This window comes from Lactuca serriola, chromosome 5 (assembly GCF_051521515.1).
Source record: "Lactuca serriola cultivar US96UC23 chromosome 5, Lser_US96UC23_V15, whole genome shotgun sequence".
Lineage (NCBI taxonomy): Eukaryota > Viridiplantae > Streptophyta > Magnoliopsida > Asterales > Asteraceae > Lactuca > Lactuca serriola.
In genome coordinates, this window is record NC_136412.1 from 192291631 (window position 1) to 192300977 (window position 9347).

At 40.2% G+C, this 9347-nt stretch overlaps 1 pseudogene; it reads left to right on the top strand.

Moving 5' to 3' along the window:
• The first annotated feature begins 1861 nt into the window (after positions 1-1861).
• Positions 1862-6099, top strand: LOC145050057 (NADPH--cytochrome P450 reductase 1-like; annotated as a pseudogene).
• Positions 6100-9347: the final 3248 nt, after the last annotated feature.

A 9347-nucleotide genomic window follows, 5' to 3' on the forward strand; every position in this document is an offset into this window, starting at 1 on the left:
GGTAGCACTAAAATGTATAGGGACCTGAAACCCTACTACTGGTGGCCGACGATGAAGCTTGATGTTGCAAAGTATGTGGCCGAGTGTGTGACTTGTGCGAGAGTCAAGACACAACATCAGAAACCGTACGGGAGTTTAGAACCTTTGCCTGTGCCTATGGGTAAGTGGGAAGACATTGCTATGGATTTTGTCACTAAACTGCCCAGAACAAAGGATGGTCATGACATGATTTGGGTGGTCGTTGATCGATTCACTAAGAGTGCGCATTTCATAGCGGCCAAGGAGAAATGGTCTATGGAGAAGCTTGCGAATTCTTACGCGAAGGAAATTGTGAGGCTTCACGGTTTTTCGTTGACGATTGTGTCGGATCGTGATAGCCGTTTCACATCGAGGTTTTGGAAAAGTCTACAAGAGGAATTGGGTACCAAGTTGTGTTTAACTACAACTTATCATCCGCAGACTGGTGGTCAGAGTGAAAGAACGATACAAACACTTGAAGATATGCTGAGAGCATGTACTCTGGAATTCCTAGGTAATTGGGATGAATAGTATGTTATGCTTCTATGATCCTTAGGGATAAAAATGTTAGTGGCCTTCTAGGTCTGTATTCTGGTCATGAGAGATTGCTAGGATTGTTGATCAGTGAGTTAGTTATGTTTGATGCTTATATATGCCAGTATATGTTAGTTTTGCAACACATGGTTATTTGCTCATTGCATGGGTTGAGGCGGTCATGCTTTGTGCTGAAGGCCAACATACCCTAGGAGCGGTCCGGGAAGACTGTAGGCCCACGTGGCGATCCACTCATGCCGAAGGCTCGATGTAGATCAAGTTGGACTCTAGGACCTGTAGGGCGGTCCAGTCAGGTTGGTGGCCCAGTATGCATGTTTATTAATTGGTTATTACAGATATGGTATTATCAGTGTGGTATTGGTATTTTGGGGGTAATTCACTAAGCCCTCGGGCTTACAGTTTGCAGTTTATTGTTTCAGCTACTTCACGAGGAGATCATGGCAAGGCAAAGGCGTGAACGTACCGCTCCTTATCCTTATGATCTTGTTTTGGGACACTTTGATGGATATTGATAGAAAATGTTTTGTAAACTGTTACTATTTGGTTTTATTTATGCTTGAAAAGTTTTAATTTAGCTTAAAAATTTATGGATGTTACAAGTTGGTATCAGAGCCTTGCACTACTAGAAAACAGACCTTTAATGACACACTTTTTACAACACGCACTGATTAATGATACGCAAAAGGGCGTGCTCTAAAAATAATGTCAGATCTTTAGAAATTTAAAGAATTTTGGATGCGGATTCTTGCGTGCCCTAGAATTAGTGTCTCACAAAAAAAAACACGGACAACACTTATGTTAAAGGCGTGTCGTTTAGAAATGTCGCTTTATAATTTTACAAATGCGCTCGCAACTAGCAGCGGGAAAAAGGAAATAAAAAAAAATTAGAAAACCCGCCTTCCTTCCTTGTTTCCCCTCTTTAGCTCTGGGTGTGTTCTTTGACCACAAAAATCTTCTCCGGTCTTCCTTCGCCTCCCTACATCGAGTGTTGCTTTCTTCTTTCCCTTGCACTCCGACCGCTGCCACCGATTCTTCCCCGTTCGTTGACATCGATCAAGGCTCATTTACTTGTACCCACTGGAACCACCATATCTCCTACTTGATGTTGAAATTGTCAGAAAAAGCCCTAATTCAGTATTATACTCTCAATTCTCAATATTAAGAATTAAAATCTTGATTCTCGTTTGTTTCTTAATCCCCACACATAAATCGAAAAAGGGGAATCAGAATGACGAAGGTAGCGGGAGTTTTGGTCCGGTGGTCGTGGTTCATCTAATGAGCAAGGAAGATGGGAACGCAAGCAGCCATGGTGGCTCGACGATGGAAATCAATCGAGAAAGGGGAAGCACCTCTGCCGTGGGATCGATTTGACGAAAGGAGAAGGGAGAAGCAACAACGCTTCTCTTGTCTGCCGTAGCGGGGGGGGGGGGGGGGGGGACGCTCCGGCGGTCTCCTTGGTTGTTCTTCCTTGTCGCCAGTAGATTACACGTAGGGAGGGGACTCAACTAGTCCGATGGAGCAGGTCAAGTAGCGACTGGTAGATCAAGACGATCGATCTATTCGTGAGGAGGAGGAGGAAATTATCGGTTCCCGGTGAGCCTTCCTTGGCTTCTTAGACTCCGTCAGCGGTAAAAATCGGGGTAAATAAGTCGGGTTCTTGTCTGATTTCAATGAAATAAACGGAGGGAGGAAAGGTTTGGGTGGAGGCATGATCGATGAAAACAGTGGGAGCCTCTCTTGGTCTCGCCAGATGCTACTCCATCTCCAGTGGTCGTTGAGAACGAATGGGAGGACCTCTGGGGTTTGGATAGATCGAAGGAAGAAGAATGAAGTTGTGGTGGTCTTCGGTGATTGAAGGTAAACGGATGGGGTTTTCTTGAACCTCATAGGTCGTATTCTTCTTCTTTTTTCTTTTTCTTTTTTGTTTGTGTCGACCAGTATCAATGAATACTGGGATGTTTGGGTGTTTGAGTTTACTAGGAAAATAAAACATCGAAAATTATAAGGATTCTGTTTTGTTTGCTTCATTTGACAGGGAAGAAGGAGTACAATTGGGATTGTGAATTTGATAGGAAAGAAGAAAAGAAACAGAAGGCGTTGTTGCTCTTGATGGTTAGCTGAAATACTTATGATCAACACCTCCAGCCTTTTCTGTTTTGATTAACGAGGTAGTCAGAAGCTAGTAAATTCCTTTTCATGGGTTTCTTTATGTCTTGAAAGCTTTACCAGGTACAAATAGCACTTTCTGTTTTGCTTCCATCCCCTGTCTTCCATTGTTTTCTCTTTAATGCTATTTATAATTGGTTAGATATTAGAAAGTATAATGTGCTGATAGTTCCTGCTTGTTTTGCTGATACAAAGGCTAGGCTACTAATATTCAATTGTCTGTCATTCATCTACATGTTTTTGACATCCCGAACAACTAAACAATCTGATCCTGGAAAATAGCCCTTGAAAGCTACATATGTGGAAAAAGACGTTAATGCCCTTAAGCTTACCAGCAAACAAGGGCCGGAAAGATCAGTGCTTTTCTGAATAAGTGTGTGAAGTGATATGCCATGTCTTGCAGTACTGCCAATTAATTGGAAACAAACAGTAAATACAAATTTAAAAAAGGATTAAAAAATTGAAAATTTTGTACAAATTAAGAGGATATTATTACCTATACAACAAGATCCATCTGCAGCCTTTGACTAAATTAGGAACGGAAGACTGAAAGAATTAGTATAAATCTTGATTAATGAAATCTGATTGGATTGGACCAACTTGGACCAATTTTCGCAAACTGTGTTTCGTTATGCCTGGTTTCATATTGGATTTGTTTCCAATTGTTGTCCCATGGATGCTGCTACCCAAGCCTTTCATTTTAAAGGCACATCATAACAGGGTATGTCATGTTCTTTTTTTTTTAACCATGTTTATATTTTTTGATAAATATTTAAAGACCATATTATATACTTTATTTATTGTTCCAGACACACCAAGGTAATTCCTACGTGGCACTTGAAGGGACAGATGAGTCATTGGTGGAGGGAGGTCATCATGGCTCCCATGATCATGAAGAAGAGTTTGAGTTTAGCGAAGTGTTTGTTCATCAACTTATTCATAAAATTGAGATTGTACTTGGGGTAGTGTCAAATACTTGAGAAAATGATAGGGTTATATTCATATTTTTTTTTTGTTTCAGGTTAAGGTTCGAGAAGCTGGGACAGATTGGGGGTGGGGGTGGTTGTAAATGTGGTGAAAAAGTCGGCCCACCACTAAGGTCTAGCAATGTAATATTTATTATTTCAATAATTATTATCCGAATTTAAACTTAACAAATTCTTAATGCTTATTTATTTCAGTCTGCTTTACTTGCCCTAGCTGCTCATGCTACTGATCCTAATGAAGCTGAGAGACTGAAATTCCTTACATCTCGTGCTGGAAAGGTTTGGGATTTCTTTTTCTTAATATGAAAAGTGATGTTATATATTTATTTATTTATTTATTTGTTGGATAAATATTGTTCAGGATGAATATGCTCAGTGGATAGTGTCAAGCCAAAGAAGCCTTCTTGAAGTCATAGAGGCTTTCCCTTCAGCTAAACCTCCACTTGGTGTTTTCTTTGCATCTGTTGCCCTCGCTTACAACCCAGATACTACTCAATTTCTTCCTCCCCTAAGTAAGTTTATTTCCATAATCTTGATTTTATTTATTAAAATAATAATTCAAGAATGTAATAATATTTATATGTTATTAATCTTACAAAATGGCACCAGAAAGGATTCATGTTACTTGTGCGTTAGTGTATGAGAAAACACCATCAGGACGTGTCCACAAAGGAGTTTGTTCCACCTGGATGAAGGTATCAATTATCAATTATCAATTATCAATTACTTTTTCTTTTCTTCCTATAAATAGCAACCAAAAGGGTAAACATGAGATTTGAAGTTTATGGTTTTATTTTTCAGAATGCAGTGCCAATGATAGAAAGTGAAGATTGTAGTTGGGCACCTATTTTTGTTAGAACATCAAATTTCAGACTTCCATCTGATCCTAAAATCCCAATTATTATGATTGGTCCAGGAACCGGATTGGCTCATTTTAGGGGTTTCCTTCAAGAAAGATTAGCCCTAAAGGAATCCAGATCCCAACTTGGATCATCCGTTTTATTTTTCGGATGCAGAAATCGCAAAGTAGTATGTATATGTTCAAAAAAAAATTTAAAGATTAAAAAATGTCTTAAGTTTTTATATACTTTGTCACATACTGATATAGCTCCCGAAATGTTAATCTTCCAACTTGTATCTCTTGATCCTTTCAAGCTTTCTGATGAGCTGCTTGGTATTTGGATTCTAGAATCCGTTTGGATTTTGTAATTGATAAAAATCAACATGCATATATTATCAGCAAGATGTGTATTGTTTTGTGTATTGCTCATAAAGAGAAGGATATCTGCTTGAAGAGACCGAAAGACAATAGTAGGAGGTGGATCCTTTTCAGATGGTGGTCCTGGAAAAGGGATGTACTCTCATCTCTGTGAGTTGCTTCTTCATATTATTTTTATTAAATTTAAAATTAGTTATCATAATTCACATACTAATTTTAATTTTTAATTTATTTTTTTGGATTCTTATCGTGAGCAGATCTTAGAGTTTTGAATAAGTACCTTGGAATTCAATCGTTTCCAGCATTCAACTCTATCTATAATCAAACAGCCTTATTTGGAATCCATCAATAAACTTTCAGTTATTTTATTTAAGTGATTATTTAATCCTTTTTATAAAAAATCCATGCAGAGTTCTGATTTTGTATCCAAAGTTGTTGATATAGCCGTGAAAGAACTCATTGCAGTTGCTACCAACAGAGAAGGTAAGCTATAATATGCCAAAGTTGAATTACTTTTTAAGAAATAGCAACCTACTTTTAGTGATTTGTTTATTATATCAGACTTTCATCTCTTCCTACTACTACAACATTGAAAACAAAAACAAAATCACATTTTCATTGTTTTAATTGGATATATTTTAGCTTCCAAGATTTTAGAAGGTTATCAATTTATTTTCTACCATTATAACATTTTTTTAATAATTTTCAAATCTTGAAATGATTCGTTTAACCCTTAAAACACAAAAGCATATGATATGAAATTACCTTCTGTTCAAGCTTAACCTTCTTTCCTTCCCCAAGAATCTCCTGTAAAGTGTGAAACTTTACACATACAACATCAGAACAATATATGTTGAAGTTGCAAGAAACAATGAAATCGAAGCATCACCTGTGGTTTAATTCAGATTCTGGGACGAAAACAGTTCTAGGGGTGTTTTTCAAATATTTAGTTTTTCTAACTTTTATGCGGAGTCCTAGGGGCTACAAAAGGTGCTGGAGTTAGTGATAAAAGACAAGGTTCAGATTCAAAAAGTGTTGTAAAGCTAACAAATGGTTCTTCAGGTATGCAATACTCTAGACATAATTATAATATAAAACTATAAAAATTTCATTTTTTGATATATATTTTTTGTTTTGTTTTGCAGAGGATACTAAAGAGCATATCTTGCAAAGGATATTTTTTGTTTTGTTTTGCAGAGGATACCCCTCACATTTTCCCAAATTACCCCTTCCTCTACAATGTTTTTTTGTTTCTGTGTATTTTGTGCATCAGGTAAAGTTGATGGAAGAAAGGAATATGAAGCCACTTGATTCAAATCTTGCAGCATTATCAGCAAGATGCAGTAAAGACTTGGAGTTGAATTTGGCTAAGTCATTCTTGAGTGAGATGGGCCAATGTACAACTGCTTATCCATATAATCAGCTGCTTGGAGCATTAGTCTTAAAGAATTATGAAAGGCAACATGCAACTTTACTTTGTTGGAATTTGATGTGCAGAGTATATTAGATGCAAATTTAGATATTGTAAGTAATAGAATTGTATGACAAGAAATTTTATGCAATGGATTGTATTTTTTATATATGATATTCTATTTCTATTATGAGACATTAAATGCAAATTTAATTTAAAAATTAATACATATATAAATATATTTTTTTAGAGCATTTAAAATTATGATACGCAAAAATGTGTGTCATCTTCATTTATGACATGGCCTTTCTTGACAGCGGCTTCCTTGATACGCATTGTGTGTCATAAACACGCGCGTCGTAAGGTTACGAAACGCAAATGCGTGTCGTCTTCCTTTATGACAGGGCCTTCCTTGATACACATTGCGTGTCATAACCGCGCGTCGTAAATGCGCGTCATAAATGTGTGTCGTAAAAGGCTGTTTTTCTAGTAGTGTTGGTTTGAGCGAATTGGGGGAAACACATGTGTGAACGTAGTCTCAAATCAAGGAAATTTTCGAAATAAATTCTAAAATGGTTTTCAAAATAAAGGATGGAGGATGCAGAGGGTACGATCAGCAGGAGCCTGTAAGTGAACCCCAAAATACCATACAGTTATTTGATATTTTGATATGTTAGAACAGCATGCCTGTGCTAGGCTAGGGATCTTCAGGAATCGCATGGTAGATTTGTCTGATTATATGATGCCTATTAGCCTAGGGTTTCTTGTATATGGAATTGACATCATAACTATAGATGTTTAGTCTATGCATCACGTCTGTGCATAATAAAGACCTTATAGCCTGATAATGTTGATTCGGCCTTCGGGTTGGATTGGATATTCGAAAGGCTATTGGGTCCAGTGTAATGTGCAGCTAGCATACACTAGCGCTGCAGGGGATGATGAAAGTTTGATGGATGTGTGAGTCATGAAAAGTGGTGAGACTAGATGCGAGATAGTTGATATTCCCCTAGAAGTGAGGGTTGAGCGCATTTCTATGTTGATAATATTGTTAGGGCGTTGTGGTGATACTTGAGACAAATATGGGTAGGTGTGGAAGGTAGTATGGGCCCGTACTACTGAAAGCACAGGACCCATACGCGTAGCAAGGAAGTCACAACCCCTAGGGTTTGTGGATTTTGGTCTCCCAATATTATGTTATTTATCTGATGACTTGTATATATTTTAGTATGGTGGTGTGAGACGTGTTGCTTCTGGATCCAGATCAGGATCAGGATCGGGAGACGGAGGGTTGGAGGTGCCGGTAGCACCTGAGCCCGTGGTACAGATAAGGACCAAGGATTTGGATGCCAGGATCCGGGAGATTATGCACGACGAGATTGTTGTTGCGTTCCGAGCGCAACTGCCAGAGATGTTTGGGTCAATTAAGATCGCGATGGTTGAGTACTTTGATGAGCGATATGCAGCTCTAGCAGAGACGGTTGCCGCTGCAACCACTTTGGTTGTAAATGGGGCAGAGGTTGGAGGAGGAGCCAACAGGGCTTTCCAGTACCAGGACTTCGATAATACGAAGCCCCCGACATTTGATGGTACACAGGATACGATTAGGGCTATGAGGTGGTTATCTGACGCGGAGGGATATTTCTTCACGTGTTCATGTCCTGCTGACCAGAAGGTCAGTTGTGCCCTGAACCTGCTGAGGCTTAGGGCAAAGGACTGGTGGAGATTGACGACAGGGTCGTATACTGATGATCAGCGAGCTGTTGTTACTTGGGAACAGTTCCGAGATATGTTCCGCACCCGCTACGTTCCACGTGTGGAGCGAGAGCGGCTTGCTCAGAAGTTCTTGACTTTGAGGCAGGATGTGGAGTCTGTGATGGAGAGTACCCGTATGTTCACAGAGAGGGCGATGTTTTGCCTGGAGTTCGCTTTAGAGCAGTCTCAGATGACCCGTTATCTGAGTATGCTCAAGACTGATATTCGGCAGTTTGTGTCTACATAGCGATGTGATACCCTCTTGGATCTTTAGGAAGTCACGAGGCGGCGTGAGTTGGAGTTAGAGATGCAGCTAAAGGAGCAGCGTTAGGCACCGGCACAGTCTCAGCCGGCACCTAAGCGGTTTAAGACCGCTGATACTCGGGCTGATAGTCAGCAGAGCCGCACGTGTGGAAAGTGTGCAAGGATCATTCTGGGTTTGTCGAGCAGGAGGTGGGTGCCAAAAATGTGTCAATGATGGGCAGTATGCCAGGGACTGTCGTTAGTCCGCCCCTCCAGCAGATATGAGGATTTTTTACCATTGTCATCAGGTTGGTCATGTGAAGACCAACTGTCCGTAGCTCACCGTCAAGCCAGCGCAGGGTCCCGCACTAGCTGCTGTGAGGATTGGAGATGGGAGGCCAGTCAAGGTGGAGCCTCCGAAGGCTCAGGGTCGTGCCTTCCAGCTCATGGCCGAGGAGGCCAAGGAAGCACCGGATGTAATTGCTGGTACGTTTCGGTTCTCTGTCTCAGTTATTGTATTTGTGATATGCTTATTGATTGTACCTATGATTAGGTGCGTTTTTAGTGAATTCTTTGCCTGCTCTGGTTTTATTTGACTCGAGGGCGAGTTGGTCGTTCATATCTCATACTTTCAGTAGAGGGTTTAGTGTGCCGATAGATGAGCTTGAGTGCCCGTTGCGAGTTTCGATCGCCAACGAGCACGGGGTTTCTACTTCTTTGGTCTACCGGGGATGCGAGTTGGAGATTCTCGGTGTGCCTTTCCCGATAGATTTGATTCCGATTCCCGTGGGGGAAGTGTGCGTGATCGTAGGGATGGATTGGCTCAATCGATTTGGCGCCATGATCGACTATGAGGGGCAACAAGTGGTAGTTCCAACCCCAAGTGGGGGAGAACTGGTGGTATACTACGAGGGCACCAGGATGGGATCAAGGTTTTATTCAGCGGCCACGGCTCGACAGTATATACAGCATGGGTGTGCCAATTATTTAGAGT